Source organism: Equus caballus, unplaced genomic scaffold (genome assembly GCF_041296265.1).
Source record: "Equus caballus isolate H_3958 breed thoroughbred unplaced genomic scaffold, TB-T2T unassigned-0002616, whole genome shotgun sequence".
In the NCBI taxonomy this organism is placed as follows: domain Eukaryota; kingdom Metazoa; phylum Chordata; class Mammalia; order Perissodactyla; family Equidae; genus Equus; species Equus caballus.
Window position 1 is genome coordinate 12,501 of NW_027222370.1, and position 17,827 is coordinate 30,327.

Sequence of the window (17,827 nt, forward strand, 5' to 3'; positions counted from 1 at the left end):
GAGGTCGGGAAACTTGGGTCCTGTTAACATATGGATGGAAGTGGAAAGAACTATCGCGATGACCGTCCTTGTGTTTCTTTTATTTTTTCTTTCTTCCTTCTCCCCAAAGCCGCCCCCCCCCACCCCCGCCCCGCCCCGCCCCGCCCCGCCCCGTCCCGTCCCGTCCCGTCCATCCATAGTTGTAGGTTCCAGTGGTAGGTCTTTCGGGTTTCTGCTATGTGGGCTTGAAGGGCGATGCTGGGTCTGGGGCTGCGCCCAGGATCCGAACCGGTGAAAACCTGGGCCGTCGAAGCCGGGGGTCGGGGTGGGGGCGCGTACTTGACCGCTCGTCCACGGGCTCGGCCCCCGGCCCTTGTTTTCTAGGGAGAGAGACAGAGAGACCCGATCCATTTTCTCTTGGCCTCTAAAGCGTGTGTGTGGTCGAAAGGCGACGGAGAGAGGGGTTCTGGTCCAGAAAGCCCCGACCGCGCCGCCACGGGGATCGGTCGGTCCCGCCCGAACCGTCCGAGTCGGAAAGGAACGGACAGCTTTCCTCCTTTGGGCCCCTGACTTGGGACCAACAGGGGAAGAGAAACAGGCCTCTCTCCCTCACACCCTGGCCCCTTCCCCCAGGACGCCCTCCTTCTAGTCAGCCCGCCTCTGGCTTTTCCACACGCCGACGACCGCTCGTCGGCATGGACCCACCTTCCTTGGGGGACACCACCACACGACTCTCCCACTCGTCTGCCTGCCTTTCGTTGGCGTCGCTGCCAAAGGCGAGGGGTAGGGGTGGCGGTGGCAGGGACGGCAGGGGCCCAGCGGCTCTCTGGAGGGTGAGGAAGTCTTGCTGGTTCTCCTAGGTCGGTGATCTTTCTCGATCTCCACACACATTCTTCGTTTGGGGAGCCAAGAGACGCCCTCTGAGGAATCCCTATGGCCAGGGTCGATCACTTACTCGCTCACTGCCTCGGCCTCGGCCTCGGCCTCGGCCTCTGTCCATCTTGTCTCTCTCCCTCCCTCCCTCCCTCCCTCCCTCCCTCGTCGGTCTCTGTGTGTGGACGTCTAGGTGGAGGCGAGGCAGGGAGGCCATCCACCCACCCACCCACCTCGTGGTTTACCACACGCTCTACACGGAGGTAGAATTCCCATCCCACCGAATCCATCCTTTCCACGGGGCACAAGCCAGTGGCCTTCGGGGGTCTCTCTCCCCAAGGTGGCGCATCCGTCACGGCTATCTATTTCCAGAAGGTTTCCGTTTCCATCCCCTCCCTCCGAAAGAAAAAACGGCCCCACTCCCGGATCTGCCTCACCACGACCACCACCACCACCACCGCCGCCGCCGCCGCCGCCGCCGCCGCCGCCGCCGCCGCCATCTGCTGTCGCCCTCTAGGGTTGGACCGTTCTAGCTCTCTCCTCTGTGTGGAATCGCAACGTAGGTCGCCTTGGATGTCTGGCACCTCTCACTTAGCAGAAGGTTTTGGAGGCTCAGGCTGGGCCACGCTTTGGCCCGGGTCAGTGTTCCGTTCCTCCGGACGGCTTCCTCGTTTTCCACGAGAAGGAGCCGTGAAGACGGAAAGGAAGGGCGGATGGATGGCTTCTCCCGTGCTACCGAGTCCCTCTCCCCTTTTCCCCAAAGCGTGAGGGGCGGTCGACAGGATCGTCTCTGATGACAAAAGTCAGAGGCACCCCGGGTCAGACACCGTGCGAGGCGTTGGTGTGTTCTCGAGACGAGAACACGTCCCCGTCAGCGTTTCCTGTCGTTCTCGTTCCGAAAGGATTCACGCGCCACCCCGTCTCCCTCAAGGTCTTAGGGCTGTCGTGCTCCGCAGCCGTCACGTGTCGTGGATCCTGGGCACCACCACGCCACCCCGCCCCCGCCCCCCCGCCATAGCTGTCGATCGCTATGTGGCACGCCTACGTTTGCCCAAAAGGGCAGTCCGATGGACAGCGTGGGTGCTTTTCCCAGCAGGCAGGCAGGTGAGAGTCACCCCTCTAGAAGGTTTCCAAGCCCCGTTCCATTCTCAGAGGCAGCTCCTTTGGCCATCAAGGAGGCAGGCGATGGGGGTGGGGGTGGGGATGGGGATGGGGCCGGGGCCTCTGTCCCTCTGTCGCGGTAGAAATGATTGGGAAAGGAGGGACGATGGGCGTAGGTCAACCATCCTGGGCGGTGGTGCTTTGGGAGCTTTTTCTAGAAGAAGGAGCGAACGGCCTTCCCTGGGAAGGGAGGAAACCAGAGGAGGTCCCCCTCAGACCGACCTGGCACGAGAAGGACACTCTCTCTCTCTCTCCCTTTTCTTCCTGACTTGAAATCAGGAGACAAAACTCCCCTGCCAAAGGGGCCCTCCCGAAACGGGGAGTGAGGAAGACCTCCTTCTCTTCACGGCTGAAGTTCTCCCTGCCTTTCCTGGACGGGAAGGATAGCACCTACGCCCGCTGCCGTCGGCGACTTTTAGTCCGCCTGGAGAGGAAGAAATTCTTTCCCGTGGCCGAACCCTGGCGGTTCGTTCGTGCTGCAGAGGACGTGGCCCTCTCTGACACACCCAGGAACCTCCTCGCTCCGGGTCGCTCCGGGTCGAGGAGAGGGAGTTCTGTTCTGTGGTTTAGAATGGTGCTTAAAAAGGGACATCGCTTACAAAGGGTCCTCGTCCCCCTTCCTAAACGGACGGCTCGGCTCGGAGGCGTGAGATACGTTTCGCATCCTCCTCGTCGTCTTCACTCAAAGTTTTATTGGAGTTTTGAAGATTTTATTTTTTGTCTTTCCTTTTTCTCCCCAAAGCCCCCCCGGTACATAGTTGTGTGTTCTTCGTTGTGGGTCCTTCTAGCGGTGGTATGTGGGACGCCGCCTCAGCGTGGTTTGATGAGCAGTGCCGTGTCCGCGCCCGGGATCCGAACCGACGAAACACTGGGCCGCCTGCAGCGGAGCGCGCGAACTTAACCACTCGGCCACGGGGCCAGCCCCTTACTGGATTTTTAAAACAACTCCGGGGGCCGGCCCGGTGGCGCGGCGGTGAAGTTCGCACGTTCCGCTCCGCCGGCCCCGGGTTCGCCGGTCCGGATCCCGGGCGCAGGACCCGGCACCGCTTGGCGAGACACGCTGTGGCAGGCGTCCCACCTGGAAAGTAGAGGGGGATGGGCACGGATGTCAGCTCAGGGCCAGTCTTCCTCGGCCGACAGAGGAGGATTGGCGGCAGATGTTCGCTCAGGGCTCATCTTCCTCAAAAATAAAATAATAAATCGATTCGATAAAATATCAAATAACACAACCGCGGGATCACGACTTAGAGTCACCATTGGCCCGATGATGCCACTCCCCACCCCCCCCACCCCCCTACCCCCCACCATTTGGAGGTGCCGTCAGTGGGATTCGTTCCTGTTTGTCCATCTTTCTTCCTCTTTTTTTTTTTTTTTTTAAAGACCGGCACCCGAGCTCATTGCCAATCTTATCTTTTCTTTTTATTCCTCCTCCTTCTTCTTCTTCTCCCCAGAGCACCCCAGTACCTAGTTGTATATTCTCTTTGAGGGTCCCTCTGGTTCTGCCGTGTGGGACGCCACCTCAGCGTGGCTTGATGAGCGGTACCGTGTCCGAGCCCAGGATCCGAACCTTTGAAGCCCCGGGCCGCTGAAGCGGAGCGTGCAAACTCAACCGCTCGGCCATGGGGTCAGCCCCTTCCTTCGGAGGAGGAGGGGGGGGGAGGAGGAGGAGGAGGAGGAGGAGGCAGGCGCTGTGTGAAGTCGCCAGTGAGTCTGTGGAAAGAGACGGAGGATTTCCCATGGGAAGCTGGGGCGGGGGACACGGACCAATGTCGTGCGAACTTGAAGGTGAATGATCAAAAAACCCACACACGCCTAGAGCAGCGGGTTGCCAGTTAGGAGTTTGCTTGCCGGGCCCATAACGCAGGGCTCATCGATGAGCCAAACCGTCCGTGATCCTCAAGCAGTCTAGTAGGGTTAGAGAAAGGAGGGGGGCACTCTTTCTGCCCCAGACGAGGCGAGTTTCTCAGACAGCCACCCTGCCCCAACATCTTCCCTCCCTGCCTCCCGGCCCTTGGCGGACTGCGGCCTAAGGGTGGGGGAATTGAAGAAAGCCGTTCAATGGAAAAGAGCCCGAGGCCATGGGAGAGAGCTTCCTGCACTTGAATGAAGCCCTGACACCAGGCCCGTCGGAATGAATGGGCCTGACCTCCCCTCCCCCCCCCCCCCCTCCCAGGCTGGCGAGTCCCACCGACTCGACTCGGCAGTGGAAGGCTAGGGGTTTCCTCCGAAATGGTGAACCGGCCCCCTTGTCCACAGGAAAACCACACACGGCTACAGCCTAGGCAGGATCTCGGGCCAAGTCGTCAGGGTGGCAAGATGATGGTGGATGAGAGGAAACTTGTTCTGGGACCGCCCCGCCCCCCCCCATCGCCTCTCTGGCTGAGAAGAGGGCTGGGGAGCGGTGAGGGTCAGGGGGAGAGTGGGGGCGGGGCCGGGACAGGGACCACCGGGCAGTAGGACGGGAGTAGCCCTGAGGCCTGCCTGCCTGCCTGCCTGCCTGCCTGCCTGCCTGCTTCCTTCCCTGCCGGCGCAGGGCTGAGAGAGGCACGGGGCACGCTGGCTCCTGCCCCTTCACTCATTCGGGAAGCCTTCTGTTGTTGCTCCTGAGGTGCCGGCTGCGGTGACAGACAGAGCAAAACTCCTCTCTCTGTCTATTTCTTCAAAGGCCCGAGTCTGAGCTACGACAGATTCCCCTGTGGCTCGACCCGCAACCTCCCATCCTGCCAGACCAGACCCCTTGTCCAAAAACCTCCACTGGAGGAGCTCTTTCACCTGACCCGGAAAGGAAACACCAGCCCTGCCTCAGCCTCACACCCACCACCACCACCACCATCACAACCATCCCCCCCCCCCGCCCCACTCTCCTCCGGACCCAGATACCTAACAGAGAGAACAAAAATCCAAAAATCCTGCTGCTCTCCTTCTACCGCCTCCACTTTAGAAGAGTCGGTCTCCCCCGAACACCTCAGACTCTGTGACTTCCCGCGGCCTCCCTTTCCCCGTCCCCATGCTCTCCCCGGACGGGCCCCATCTTACACTCGAACGACAGCTCCACCGCTCGGGGCAGCTAGACACGATGTCCCAAAGTGGCCCAGACGGTAGCCTGGTCGATTCCAAAGGACCCACACACGCAGTCGGCCATAAACGTGGTGTGGAGATCGTGGACGTTCGCGGGCCTCTGATGAAATCGCTGCTCCGGGGACCCCGGCGTCTAGGACCCGTCTTCTCCATGTTCTTCACACCGTTGCTCCTGGGCCGGTTATTCTCTTCCCTCTCGCTGACCTTAACGTTTTGTCTCTGCCATTGAATTTTTTTTTTAAAGATTTTATTTTTTCCTTTTTCTCCCCAAAGCCCCCCGGTACATAGTTGTGTATTCTTCGTTGTGGGTTCTTCTAGTTGTGGCATGTGGGACGCTGCCTCAGCGTGGTCTGATGAACAGTGCCATGTCCGCGCCCAGGATTCGAACCCACGAAACACTGGGCCGCCTGCAGCGGAGCGCGCGAACTTAACCACTCGGCCACGGGGCCAGCCCCCTCTGCCATTGAATTTTGACCGTGCGAATGTGACTTGCCGCTGTAGGGCTGCGTGGATCTCTCAGGCATCCTGCTGTGCCATGCGGGGGGGGGGAATCCTTGGTGGGTGGGTCGATAGACGTCCCTTTGGTTGTCCCCTGGAGGGGAGAGACAGAGGGGACGACTCAATCCACCACGAACGCTGATGTCGCTCCGATAAACCTGTAGCGGTGATTCTAGTTTATGGCCCGTGTCCTGAAAAGAACTTCCCGAAGGGCCAGCCCGGCGGTACAGCAGTTAAGTTCGCACGTTCCGTTTTGTCGGCCAGGGGTTCGCCGGTTCGGATCCAGGGTGCGGACGTGGCGCCGCTTGGTGAGCCATGCTGTGGTCGGCGTCCCGCCTATCAACGGGAGGAGGATGGGCACGGATGTTAGCTCGGGACCACTCTCCCGGGGCAAAAAGAGGAGAATTGGCAGCAGGTGTCAGCTCGGGGCTCGTCTTCCTCGAAAAATAAATTAATTAAATAAATAGAAACAACTTCCCAAACCTCTCTGATAACTTGAAGCTTTGAAGTTTTGCGAGGTGAAATCAGGTGATAAAAAAGTCCACGGACGGGGGCAGCCCCGTGGCCGAGTGGTTAAGTTCCCACGCTCCCCTTCGGCGGCCCAGGGTTTTGCCCGTTCAGATCCCGGGCACGGACACGGCACCGCTCGTCGGGCCGTGTGGAGGCGGCGTCCCACATGCCACCACTAGAACGGCCCTCAACTAAGATAGACAACTATGTCATGGGGGGGATTTGGGGAGAAAAATCGGGGGGGGGGAAAAAACAAAAACGGAAGATTGGCAACAGTCGTTAGCTCGGGTGCCAAACTTAAGACAAAAACAATTTCCTTGACGATGTAGATCATTTCCGAGTAAGATAGAACCTGAGACGTGAGTGGCTAAATAGAAGTTTATCTACTTTGGGTTTGTGAGGATACGGAAACGAAAAGACGTTTGGGTCTATCGAGGAACACGTCTCGTGCTTTATTAAAAGCTTTGACAGGGGACGGCGGCACGGCGGCATAGTGGTTAAGCTCCTGCACTCAGCTTCGGCAGCCTGGGGTCCTCGGGTTCAGATCCCGGGCGTGGACCTCCACCGCTCCTCACACCGGGCTGTGGTGGCATCCCGTCCGCAAGATCAAGGAAGTGGGGCGCAGGTGTTACCTCGGGCCCGCTCTCCCTCAAGCAGAAAGAAGAGGAAGATTGGCAACAGGCGTCAGCTCTGTGAGGGCCGATCTTCCTCACCCAAAAACTAAAGTGAGATGAAATCAAATAAAGCGAAGGAAGAGATAAACCTATGAAATCCCATGTTTCTAAAAGTGGCCAAGTGTTTAGAAATTGGCCAAGCGACAGACTGCTCATGGGAAGGACAGTTCCTAATTGCTGACTTCTTAGTTTTCACCAAAATTAAGGTTCGTGAGGGTTAAAAATTCTACTTAACGAATGCGATGAAAGCCACTAGGCCGGCCCAGTGGCACGCTGGTTAAGTGTGCCTGTTCCACTTCGCCGGCCCGGGGTTCGCCGGTTCGGATCCCGGGGGTGGACGTGGCACCGCTGGGCGAGCCACGTGGTGGTAGGCGTCCCACATATGAAGTAGAGGAAGATGGGCACGGAGGTTAGCTCAGGGCCAGCCTTCCTCGGCAAAAAGAGGAGGATTGGCAGCAGTTAGCTCAGGGCTCATCGTCCTCAAAACAAAACAACACAAAACAAAACAAAAAGCCACTAAAAGTGAATATGGGAAACATCTTTGTGTTCAAGGAAAGTGAGATGGCTGCCTTCAGGCAAGAGGGCCTAAAAAGTAAAGATCGTTTTGTCTGTGAAAAGGTGATCACGGGGAAAAAAATCTGAGAAAAAGGTCTGTTCGTGGTCAAGTGGCCTAAAATTGGAACGAGTGGACAGATAGAAATGGCGAGCGATAGGATCTATTGGAGTCTATGAGGAAGCCATTGGGTGTCGGCCTAATTCGGCCTGACAGTGTTTTTCCAAAAGGGCCTGACGTGGCCGTCGAGCACGCATCGCATCGTAGATCTGCTTTAAACATTTCCTACGGCAAGAACCAATGCCCTTAAGGGAAAGGAGCAGCTTCCCCGTGCTCGGGCCTTTCCTTAAGGAGAGGCATCTTTCCTTAGGCTAGGAACGGATGGTTGCGCTCACCTTTGACCATCCGGCTCACCTGTGACCACCCAGGCCCAGACAACAGACCTGCCACCCAGCAGTGTCTGTCGATCGCTGTGCTGACAGAGCAGTGTCGCGACTATCGTCCAAGGGACCTTTCGATCCTATGTGAAACGTCCTCTCTGGGGGTCTAGAAGCACTCTGTACACCCCACTTCCCGGGCGCCCTTTCTTCCTTCAGGAAGAAAGGCCCCGGGCCACAGTCCTTACATCTTAGGTCAGAATAAACTCACCCCGATTTTCACGGATAGATTGGTTCCGGATTATTTCCATCGACAGAATGGAATCAAGTCAATGAGTTTCAAGATCGGAGGGAAGCTGATGCAAAATCAGAATTGGTTTTTCTCGCTCTCGAAAGGATACTTTTCTCTAACTTCTAGTCTCCTCCTGATAAAGACATTGGAAAAGGTTTCTCTTGACCTCTGAGGGAATCGACACCAAAGACAGAGATCCTCCATTTTGTCAGAATGATTTCCTAGGCCTCTAACGGAGGAGGCCTCCCTCGGACGGGAGCTCAGCTTTTGTTTTGCAACAGTTTTCCTCTCTCTGCTTGCCTTTAACATCTCCTTTCCCGTTCTTCTTATTTGGAAGGGAAATACGTGCACCGCTGGGGGGGGGAGGGGGAAGAATTTTCTAAATGACCAAAGAAGATCTACGACTGTTGTTATTTTGGTTTCACGGAGCAGTTCCACGTCCACATTTACCCCATTTTAAACACCCACACACACTCACAGCACGGCGCTGTGAGGATGTCCCGGGGAACTCGATTTGTGGAGGGAATGGCTGTGAGGTCTCTGCCCCCAACCCGCACCATTTGGGTGCTTCTGCTTGTTGATGAGGACGGGAAGCCCTGCTGAAATCCATATTCTTATCACCACACGTGAATCTGCACCCATGCTCCCCCCGTGTGTCGTCTTTGGGCTTTGCTGTGGCCCCGTGCGGAGGGAGACCCGTTTTGTCTTGTAAACTTTTCAGCGGCCAAGCGGCTCGGTCCTTTCCTCTACGACTTGTGGGCTCCGTCTGTCCGTCTGCCTTAGAAAGACCCTCTGGGCCGGAAGTGACAGGCTGCACACAATTCCTGACAGACTGCGGACAATTCCTCCGTCGTCACGGTCCTTCTCTGATGACGTGCATGGTTTCGGTTTGACAGCGACCCCCACCCCCCACCCCGCCCTGATTTTCTAAGTCCTCCCGGGACCCGGGAAGTGCTCGGGCCGCTCCGGGAATCGGGGGCCGGCAGCCCCGGCCTGCCCCGTGGCATCTCCGGGGACTTTTCCACCCTCTGTCCGCGTCAGCCAGCCGGCAGCCCCGGCCCGGCCCAGGAGTCACGTGGGGAGTCTGTCCCCTTCCTGGCAAGCCCACCCACCCCACCCCCCTCCCCGCCGATTTTCCAAGACCTCCTTCTGCGCCCAGGGTTGCCCTGTGCTGCCTGGGAGCTCCGAGGTGGACACCCTGGGGCCTCGCGTGGTGACCTCCCGGCCGCCCCAAGCGGGCCCAGAGAGAAAGAGAGAGAGAGACAGAGTCAGAGACAGAGAGACAGAGAGACAGAGACAGAGGTAGACAGAGAGAGACCTGACCCGGCGGTGGGCTCAGGCTGTGCACTCTCGCTGGCCGGTTCCCTCCCGCTGACCCCTCCGCGCCGGTTGTTGGGCGCCATCTGGCGGCCGCTTTTACAGAGTGGCCCTCCTCCGGAGCCCCGGCGACATGAGCAAGGGATGGGACTTGCAGGACGTCTGTGTGGTTTCCAGTGTGGGTCTGTGTGGAACAGAGCTGCTAAGAACATTCATGCCCCGGATTCTGTGTGAATGAACAGGAACGTGGCCGCAGCCCCCACCCCGCCCCCCGCCCCAGCCCCCGGGAGTGGCGGGAGTGGGGCCCTCCAGACCACCCTCGGGTTGGATGCCTCCCTCCCTGGAAGGACTCACGGGACTCCACAAAAGCTGACTTCCTGGAGGTCCAGCGGAGACCCCCAAGGCCCAAGGCCCCCCACCACCACCACCACAGATCACTGTGGAAGCCTTAACGACCCAAGGCTCCAGCTACATACAGACGCTCTTAGGAGGCAAGATACACCAAGGGCTTATGTAGGTTGCCACTTTCGGTGGTTGTTTCCGCGGCGTGTGAGTTTTGGAACCCGCCACGCCATTTTTCACAGAGGCCATACCGTTTCCCTTCACCACCAGTGAGGCGTGAGTGACTGACTTGGCTTCTCCGCGACCTCACTAGCAGTTTGATCCTGTTCCTGTATTTGGAAGAAGCCAGTCTCACCCATGTGTCCCCACAATGTCTCCCTCTAATTTTCTCACTTGCTTTTCCAGGGAACAGCTCACATCTTTTCATGCGCTCATTGGTCATCCATGCGTACCTCCTCCTCCCCAGGTGAAAGTGCCTGCTCTGTCTATTGGCCTTCCATTGTATTTGTATTTTTCAGTGTTGATTTCCCCCGGGTCTCCACTCCATTGTGGGGTTTTTTTTTGTTGTTGTTGTTTTTTTTTCTGCTTAAAGATTGCCACCTGAGCTAAGCCTCTGTTTCCCATCTTTGACAGTTTCAGAGGGTAGATTTCTCAGTCTTGCTCTTTCCCAAGTTCTGCACGCCCTTGTGTGTGTGTGTGTGTTTTTTTTTTTTTTTTGCTCAAATATTGAACCTAAGCTAGCATCTGTTGCCCATCTTCGTCAGTTTGAGAGGGTAGGTTTCTCAGTGTTGCTTTTTCCCCAGGTCTCCAAGTCCCTCACTGTGTGTGTGTGTGAGTGTGTGTGTTTTCTTTGCAAGATTGGCACTTGAGCTAACGTGTGTTGCCAATCTTTGTCAGTTTCAGAGGCTAGATTTTTCAGTATCGCTCTTTCCCAAGGTCTCCACTCCCTTGCTCTTTTCTTTTCTTTTTTTTTTTTTGGCTTAAAGATTGTCACCTGAGCGAGGCTCTGTTGCCCTGCTTCCTCCGTTTCAGAGGGTACCTTTTTTCAGGGTTGCTTTTTCACCGGGTCTCCTCGCCATTGTAGTTTTGTATTTTATTTTATTTTTTTGCTTAATGATTGCCACCTGAGGTAGCCTCTGTTGCCCATTTTCGTCAGCTTCAGAGGGTGGATTTCTCAGTGTTGCTTTTTCCCCAGGTCTCCACGCCCTTGTGTTTTCCTTTTGCTTAACGATTGCCACCTGAGCTAGCCTCTGTTGCCCATCGTCGTCAGTTTCAGAGGGTACATTTCTCAGTGCTGCTTTTTCCCCAGGTCTCCACGCCCTTGTGTGTTTCTTTTGCTTAACGATTGCCACCTGAGCTAGCCTCTGTGGCCCATCTTTGTCAGTTTCAGAGGGTAGATTTCTCAGTCTTGCTCTTTCCCAAGTTCTGCACGCCCTTGTGTGTGGGTTTTTTTTTTTTTTTTTTTTTTTTTGCTCAAATATTGAACCTAAGCTAGCATCTGTTGCCCTTCTTCGTCAGTTTCAGAGGGTGGATTTCTCCGTGTTGCTTTTTCCCCAGGTCTCCACGCCCTTGTGTGTTTCTTTTGCTTAACGATTGCCACCTGAGCTAGCCTCTGTGGCCCATTTTCGTCAGCTTCAGAGGGTGGATTTCTCAGTGTTGCTTTTTCCCCAGGTCTCCAAGTCCCTCAGTGTGTGTGTGTGTGAGTGTGTGTGTTTTCTTTGCAAGATTGGCACTTGAGCTAACGTGTGTTGCCAGTCTTTGTCAGTCAGAGGCTAGATTTTTCAGTATCGCTCTTTCCCAAGGTCTCCACTCCCTTGCTCTTTTCTTTCTTCCTACCTTTCTTTCTTTCTTTCTTTCTTTTTGGCTTAAATATTGTCACCTGAGCTAGGCTCTGTTGCCCTGCTTCCTCCGTTTCAGCGGGTACCTTTTTTCAGGGTTGCTTTTTCACCGGGTCTCCTCGCCATTGTAGTTTTTTTATTTTATTTTATATTTTTGCTTAATGATTGCCACCTGAGGTAGCCTCTGTGGCCCATCTTCGTCAGTTTCAGAGTGTGGATTTCTCCGTGCTGCTTTTTCCCCAGGTCTCCACGCCCTTGTGTGTTTCTTTTGCTTAACGATTGCCACCTGAGCTAGTCTCTGTTGCCCATCTTTGTCAGTTTCAGAGGGTAGATTTCTCAGTCTTGCTCTTTCCCAAGTTCTGCACGCCCTTGTGTGTGTGTGTGTGTGTGTGTTTTTTTTTTTTTTTTTTGCTCAAATATTGAACCAAAGCTAGCATCTGTTGCCCATCTTCGGCAGTTTCAGAGGGTAGAATTCTCAGTGTTGCTTTTTCCCCAGGTCTCCACGCCCTTGTGTTTCCCTTTTGCTTAAAGATTGCCACCTGAGCTAGCCTCTGTTGCCCATCGTCGTCAGTTTCAGAGGGTACATTTCTCAGTGCTGCTTTTTCCCCAGGTCTCCACGCCCTTGTGTGTTTCTTTTGCTTAACGATTGCCACCTGAGCTAGCCTTTGTTGCGCTTCTTTCTCAGTTTCTGAGGGTGGATTTCTCCGTGTTGCTTTTTCCCCAGGTCTCCACGCACTTCCTTTTATTTTTCCTTAAAAATTGCCACCTGAGCTAGCCCGTGTTGCCCATGTTCGTCAGTTTGAGAGGGTGGATTTCTCAGTGTTGCTTTTTCCCCAGGTCTCCACGCCCTTGTGTGTTTCTTTTGCTTAACGATTGCCACCTGAGCTAGCCTCTGTGGCCCATCTTCGTCAGTTTCAGAGGGTAGATTTCTCAGTGCTGCTTTTTGCCCAGGTCTCCACGCCCCTGTGTGTTTCTTTTGCTTAACGATTGCCACCTGAGCTAGCCTCTGTTGCCCATGTTCGTCAGTTTCAGAGGGTGGATTTCTCCGTGCTGCTTTTTACCCGGGTCTCCACGCCCTTGTGTCTTTCTTTTCTGCTTAAAGGTTGCAACCTGAGCTAGGGTCTGTTGCCCATGTTCCTCAGTTTCAGAGGGTGGATTTCTCCGTGCTGCTTTTTACCCGGGTCTCCACGCCCTTGTGTGTTTCTTTTGCTTAACGATTGCCACCTGAGCTAGCCTCTGTGGCCCATTTTCGTCAGCTTCAGAGGGTGGATTTCTCAGTGTTGCTTTTTCCCCAGATCTCCACGTCCCTCAGTGTGTGTGTGTGTGAGTGTGTGTGTTTTCTTTGCAAGATTGGCACTTGAGCTAACGTGTGTTGCCAGTCTTTGTCAGTCAGAGGCTAGATTTTTCAGTATTGCTCTTTCCCAAGGTCTCCACTCCCTTGCTCTTTTCTTTCTTTCTTTCTTTCTTTCTTTCTTTCTTTCTTTCTTTCTTTCTTTTTGGCTTAAATATTGTCACCTGAGCGAGGCTCTGTTGCCCTGCTTCCTCCGTTTCAGAGGGTACCTTTTTTCAGGGTTGCTTTTTCACCGGGTCTCCTCGCCATTGTAGTTTTGTATTTTATTTTATTTTTTTGCTTAATGATTGCCACCTGAGGTAGCCTCTGTTGCCCATTTTCGTCAGCTTCAGAGGGTGGATTTCTCAGTGTTGCTTTTTCCCCAGGTCTCCACGCCCTTGTGTTTTCCTTTTGCTTAACGATTGCCACCTGAGCTAGCCTCTGTTGCCCATCGTCGTCAGTTTCAGAGGGTACATTTCTCAGTGCTGCTTTTTCCCCAGGTCTCCACGCCCTTGTGTGTTTCTTTTGCTTAACGATTGCCACCTGAGCTAGCCTCTGTGGCCCATCTTTGTCAGTTTCAGAGGGTAGATTTCTCAGTCTTGCTCTTTCCCAAGTTCTGCACGCCCTTGTGTGTGGGTTTTTTTTTTTTTTTTTTTTTTTTGCTCAAATATTGAACCTAAGCTAGCATCTGTTGCCCTTCTTCGTCAGTTTCAGAGGGTGGATTTCTCCGTGTTGCTTTTTCCCCAGGTCTCCACGCCCTTGTGTGTTTCTTTTGCTTAACGATTGCCACCTGAGCTAGCCTCTGTGGCCCATTTTCGTCAGCTTCAGAGGGTGGATTTCTCAGTGTTGCTTTTTCCCCAGGTCTCCAAGTCCCTCAGTGTGTGTGTGTGTGAGTGTGTGTGTTTTCTTTGCAAGATTGGCACTTGAGCTAACGTGTGTTGCCAGTCTTTGTCAGTCAGAGGCTAGATTTTTCAGTATCGCTCTTTCCCAAGGTCTCCACTCCCTTGCTCTTTTCTTTCTTCCTACCTTTCTTTCTTTCTTTCTTTCTTTTTGGCTTAAATATTGTCACCTGAGCTAGGCTCTGTTGCCCTGCTTCCTCCGTTTCAGCGGGTACCTTTTTTCAGGGTTGCTTTTTCACCGGGTCTCCTCGCCATTGTAGTTTTTTTATTTTATTTTATATTTTTGCTTAATGATTGCCACCTGAGGTAGCCTCTGTGGCCCATCTTCGTCAGTTTCAGAGTGTGGATTTCTCCGTGCTGCTTTTTCCCCAGGTCTCCACGCCCTTGTGTGTTTCTTTTGCTTAACGATTGCCACCTGAGCTAGTCTCTGTTGCCCATCTTTGTCAGTTTCAGAGGGTAGATTTCTCAGTCTTGCTCTTTCCCAAGTTCTGCACGCCCTTGTGTGTGTGTGTGTGTGTTTTTTTTTTTTTTTTTTTTTGCTCAAATATTGAACCAAAGCTAGCATCTGTTGCCCATCTTCGGCAGTTTCAGAGGGTAGAATTCTCAGTGTTGCTTTTTCCCCAGGTCTCCACGCCCTTGTGTTTCCCTTTTGCTTAAAGATTGCCACCTGAGCTAGCCTCTGTTGCCCATCGTCGTCAGTTTCAGAGGGTACATTTCTCAGTGCTGCTTTTTCCCCAGGTCTCCACGCCCTTGTGTGTTTCTTTTGCTTAACGATGCCACCTGAGCTAGCCTTTGTTGCGCTTCTTTCTCAGTTTCTGAGGGTGGATTTCTCCGTGTTGCTTTTTCCCCAGGTCTCCACGCACTTCCTTTTATTTTTCCTTAAAAATTGCCACCTGAGCTAGCCCGTGTTGCCCATGTTCGTCAGTTTGAGAGGGTGGATTTCTCAGTGTTGCTTTTTCCCCAGGTCTCACGCCTTGTGTGTTTTCTTTTGCTTAACGATTGCCACCTAGCTAGCCTCTGTGGCCCATCTTCGTCAGTTTCAGAGGGTAGATTTCTCAGTGCTGCTTTTTGCCCAGGTCTCCACGGCCCCTTGTGTGTTTCTTTTGCTTAACGATTGCCACCTGAGCTAGCCTCTGTTGCCCATGTTCGTCAGTTTCAGAGGGTGATTTCTCCGTGCTGCTTTTACCCGGGTCTCCACGCCCTTGTGTCTTTCTTTTCTGCTTAAAGGTTGCAACCTGAGCTAGGGTCTGTTGCCCATGTTCCTCAGTTTCAGAGGGTGGATTTCTCCGTGCTTGCTTTTTACCCGGTCTCCACGCCCTTGTGTGTTTCTTTTGCTTAACGATTGCCACCTGAGCTAGCCTCTGTGGCCCATTTTCGTCAGCTTCAGAGGGTGGATTCCATGTTGCTTTTTCCCCAGATCTCCACGTCCCTCAGTGTGTGTGTGTGTGAGTGTGTGTGTTTTCTTTGCAAGATTGGCACTTGAGCTAACGTGTGTTGCCAGTCTTTGTCAGTCAGAGGCTGATTTTTCAGTATTGCTCTTTCCCAAGGTCTCCACTCCCTTGCTCTTTTCTTTCTTTCTTTCTTTCTTTCTTTCTTTCTTTCTTTCTTTCTTTCTTTCTCTTTTGCTTAAATATTGTCACCTGAGCGAGGCTCTGTTGCCTGCTTCCTCGTTTCAGAGGGTACCTTTTTCAGGTTGCTTTTTCACCGGGTCTCCTCGCCATTGTAGTTTTGTATTTTATTTTATTTTTTTGCTTAATGATTGCCACCTGAGGTAGCCTCTGTTGCCCATTTTCGTCAGCTTCAGAGGGTGGATTTCTCAGTGTTGCTTTTTCCCCAGGTCTCCACGCCCTTGTGTGTTTCTTTTGCTTAAAGATTGCCACCTGAGCTAGCCTCTGTTGCCCATCGTCGTCAGTTTCAGAGGGTACATTTCTCAGTGCTGTGCTTTTTCCCAGGTCTCCACGCCCTTGTGTGTTTCTTTTGCTTAACGATTGCCACCTGAGCTAGCCTCTGTGGCCCATCTTTGTCAGTTTCAGAGGGTAGATTTCTCAGTCTTGCTCTTTCCCAAGTTCTGCACGCCCTTGTGTGTGGGTTTTTTTTTTTTTTTTTGCTCAAATATTGAACCTAAGCTAGCATCTGTTGCCCTTCTTCGTCAGTTTCAGAGGGTGGATTTCTCAGTGTTGCTTTTTCCCCAGGTCTCCACGCCCTTGTGTGTTTCTTTTGCTTAACGATTGCCACCTGAGCTAGCCTCTGTGGCCCATTTTCGTCAGCTTCAGAGGTGGATTTCTCAGTGTTTGCTTTTTCCCCAGGTCTCCAAGTCCCTCAGTGTGTGTGTGTGTGAGTGTGTGTGTTTTCTTTGCAAGATTGGCACTTGAGCTAACGTGTGTTGCCAGTCTTTGTCAGTCAGAGGCTAGATTTTTCAGTATCGCTCTTTCCCAAGGTCTCCACTTCCCCTTGCTCTTTTCTTTCTTCCTACCTTTCTTTCTTTCTTTCTTTCTTTTTGGCTTAAATATTGTCACCTGAGCTAGGCTCTGTTGCCCTGCTTCCTCCGTTTCAGCGGGTACCTTTTTTCAGGGTTGCTTTTTCACCGGGTCTCCTCGCCATTGTAGTTTTTTATTTTATTTTATATTTTTGCTTAATGATTGCCACCTGAGGTAGCCTCTGTGGCCCATCTTCGTCAGTTTCAGAGTGTGGATTTCTCCGTGCTGCTTTTTCCCCAGGTCTCCACGCCCTTGTGTGTTTCTTTTGCTAACGATTGCCACCTGAGCTAGTCTCTGTTGCCATCTTTGTCAGTTCAGAGGGTAGATTTCTCAGTCTTGCTCTTTCCCAAGTTCTGCACGCCCTGTGTGTGTGTGTGTGTTTTTTTTTTTTTTTTTTTTTGCTCAAATATTGAACCAAAGCTAGCATCTGTTGCCATCTTCGGCAGTTTCAGAGGGTAGAATTCTCAGTGTTGCTTTTTCCCCAGGTCTCCACGCCCTTGTGTTTCCCTTTTGCTTAAAGATTGCCACCTGAGCTAGCCTCTGTTGCCCATCGTCGTCAGTTTCAGAGGGTACATTTCTCAGTGCTGCTTTTTCCCCAGGTCTCCACGCCCTTGTGTGTTTCTTTTGCTTAACGATTGCCACCTGAGCTAGCCTTTGTTGCGCTTCTTTCTCAGTTTCTGAGGGTGGATTTCTCCGTGTTGCTTTTTCCCAGGTCTCCACGCACTTCCTTTTATTTTTCCTTAAAAATTGCCACCTGAGCTAGCCCGTGTTGCCCATGTTCGTCAGTTTGAGAGGGTGGATTTCTCAGTGTTGCTTTTTCCCCAGGTCTCCACGCCCTTGTGTGTTTCTTTTGCTTAACGATTGCCACCTGAGCTAGCCTCTGTGGCCCATCTTCGTCAGTTTCAGAGGGTAGATTTCTCAGTGCTGCTTTTTGCCCAGGTCTCCACGCCCTGTGTGTTTCTTTTGCTTAACGATTGCCACCTGAGCTAGCCTCTGTTGCCCATGTTCGTCAGTTTCAGAGGGTGATTTCTCGTGCTGCTTTTTACCCGGGTCTCACGCCCTTGTGTCTTTCTTTTCTGCTTAAAGGTTGCAACCTGAGCTAGGGTCTGTTGCCCATGTTCCTCAGTTTCAGAGGGTGGATTTCTCGCCTGCTTTTACCGGTCTCCACGCCCTTGTGTGTTTCTTTTGCTAACGCTAACGATTGCCACCTAGCTAGCCTCTGTGGCCCATTTTCGTCAGCTTCAGAGGGTGGATTCTCAGTGTTGCTTTTTCCCCAGATCTCCACGTCCCTCAGTGTGTGTGTGTGTGAGTGTGTGTGTTTCTTTGCAAGATTGGCACTTGAGCTAACGTGTGTTGCCAGTCTTTGTCAGTCAGAGGCTAGATTTTTCAGTATTGCTCTTTCCCAAGGTCTCCACTCCCTTGCTCTTTTCTTTCTTTCTTTCTTTCTTTCTTTCTTTCTTTCTTTCTTTCTTTCTTTCTCTTTTTGGCTTAAATATTGTCACCTGAGCGAGGCTCTGTTGCCCTGCCTTCCTCCGTTTCAGAGGGTACCTTTTTTCAGGGTTGCTTTTTCACCGGGTCTCCTCGCCATTGTAGTTTTGTATTTATTTTATTTTTTTGCTTAATGATTGC

General features: G+C 53.1%; 2 long non-coding RNA genes across 2 annotated transcripts; one reads left to right on the plus strand and one right to left on the minus strand.

The window, feature by feature from the left end:
• The first annotated feature begins 1,052 nt into the window (after nt 1–1,052).
• LOC138922816 (uncharacterized) lies at nt 1,053–3,237 on the plus strand. Its single transcript, XR_011435935.1, has 2 exons — nt 1,053–1,956; nt 2,293–3,237. It is a non-coding gene; the product is annotated as an uncharacterized lncRNA (long non-coding RNA).
• Nucleotides 3,238–6,520: 3,283 nt separating this feature from the next.
• On the minus strand, nt 6,521–9,078 carry LOC138922815 (uncharacterized). Its single transcript, XR_011435934.1, has 2 exons — nt 7,975–9,078; nt 6,521–7,199 (listed from the first exon to the last, which is right to left on the minus strand). It is a non-coding gene; the product is annotated as an uncharacterized lncRNA (long non-coding RNA).
• Between the last annotated feature and the right edge of the window lie 8,749 nt (nt 9,079–17,827).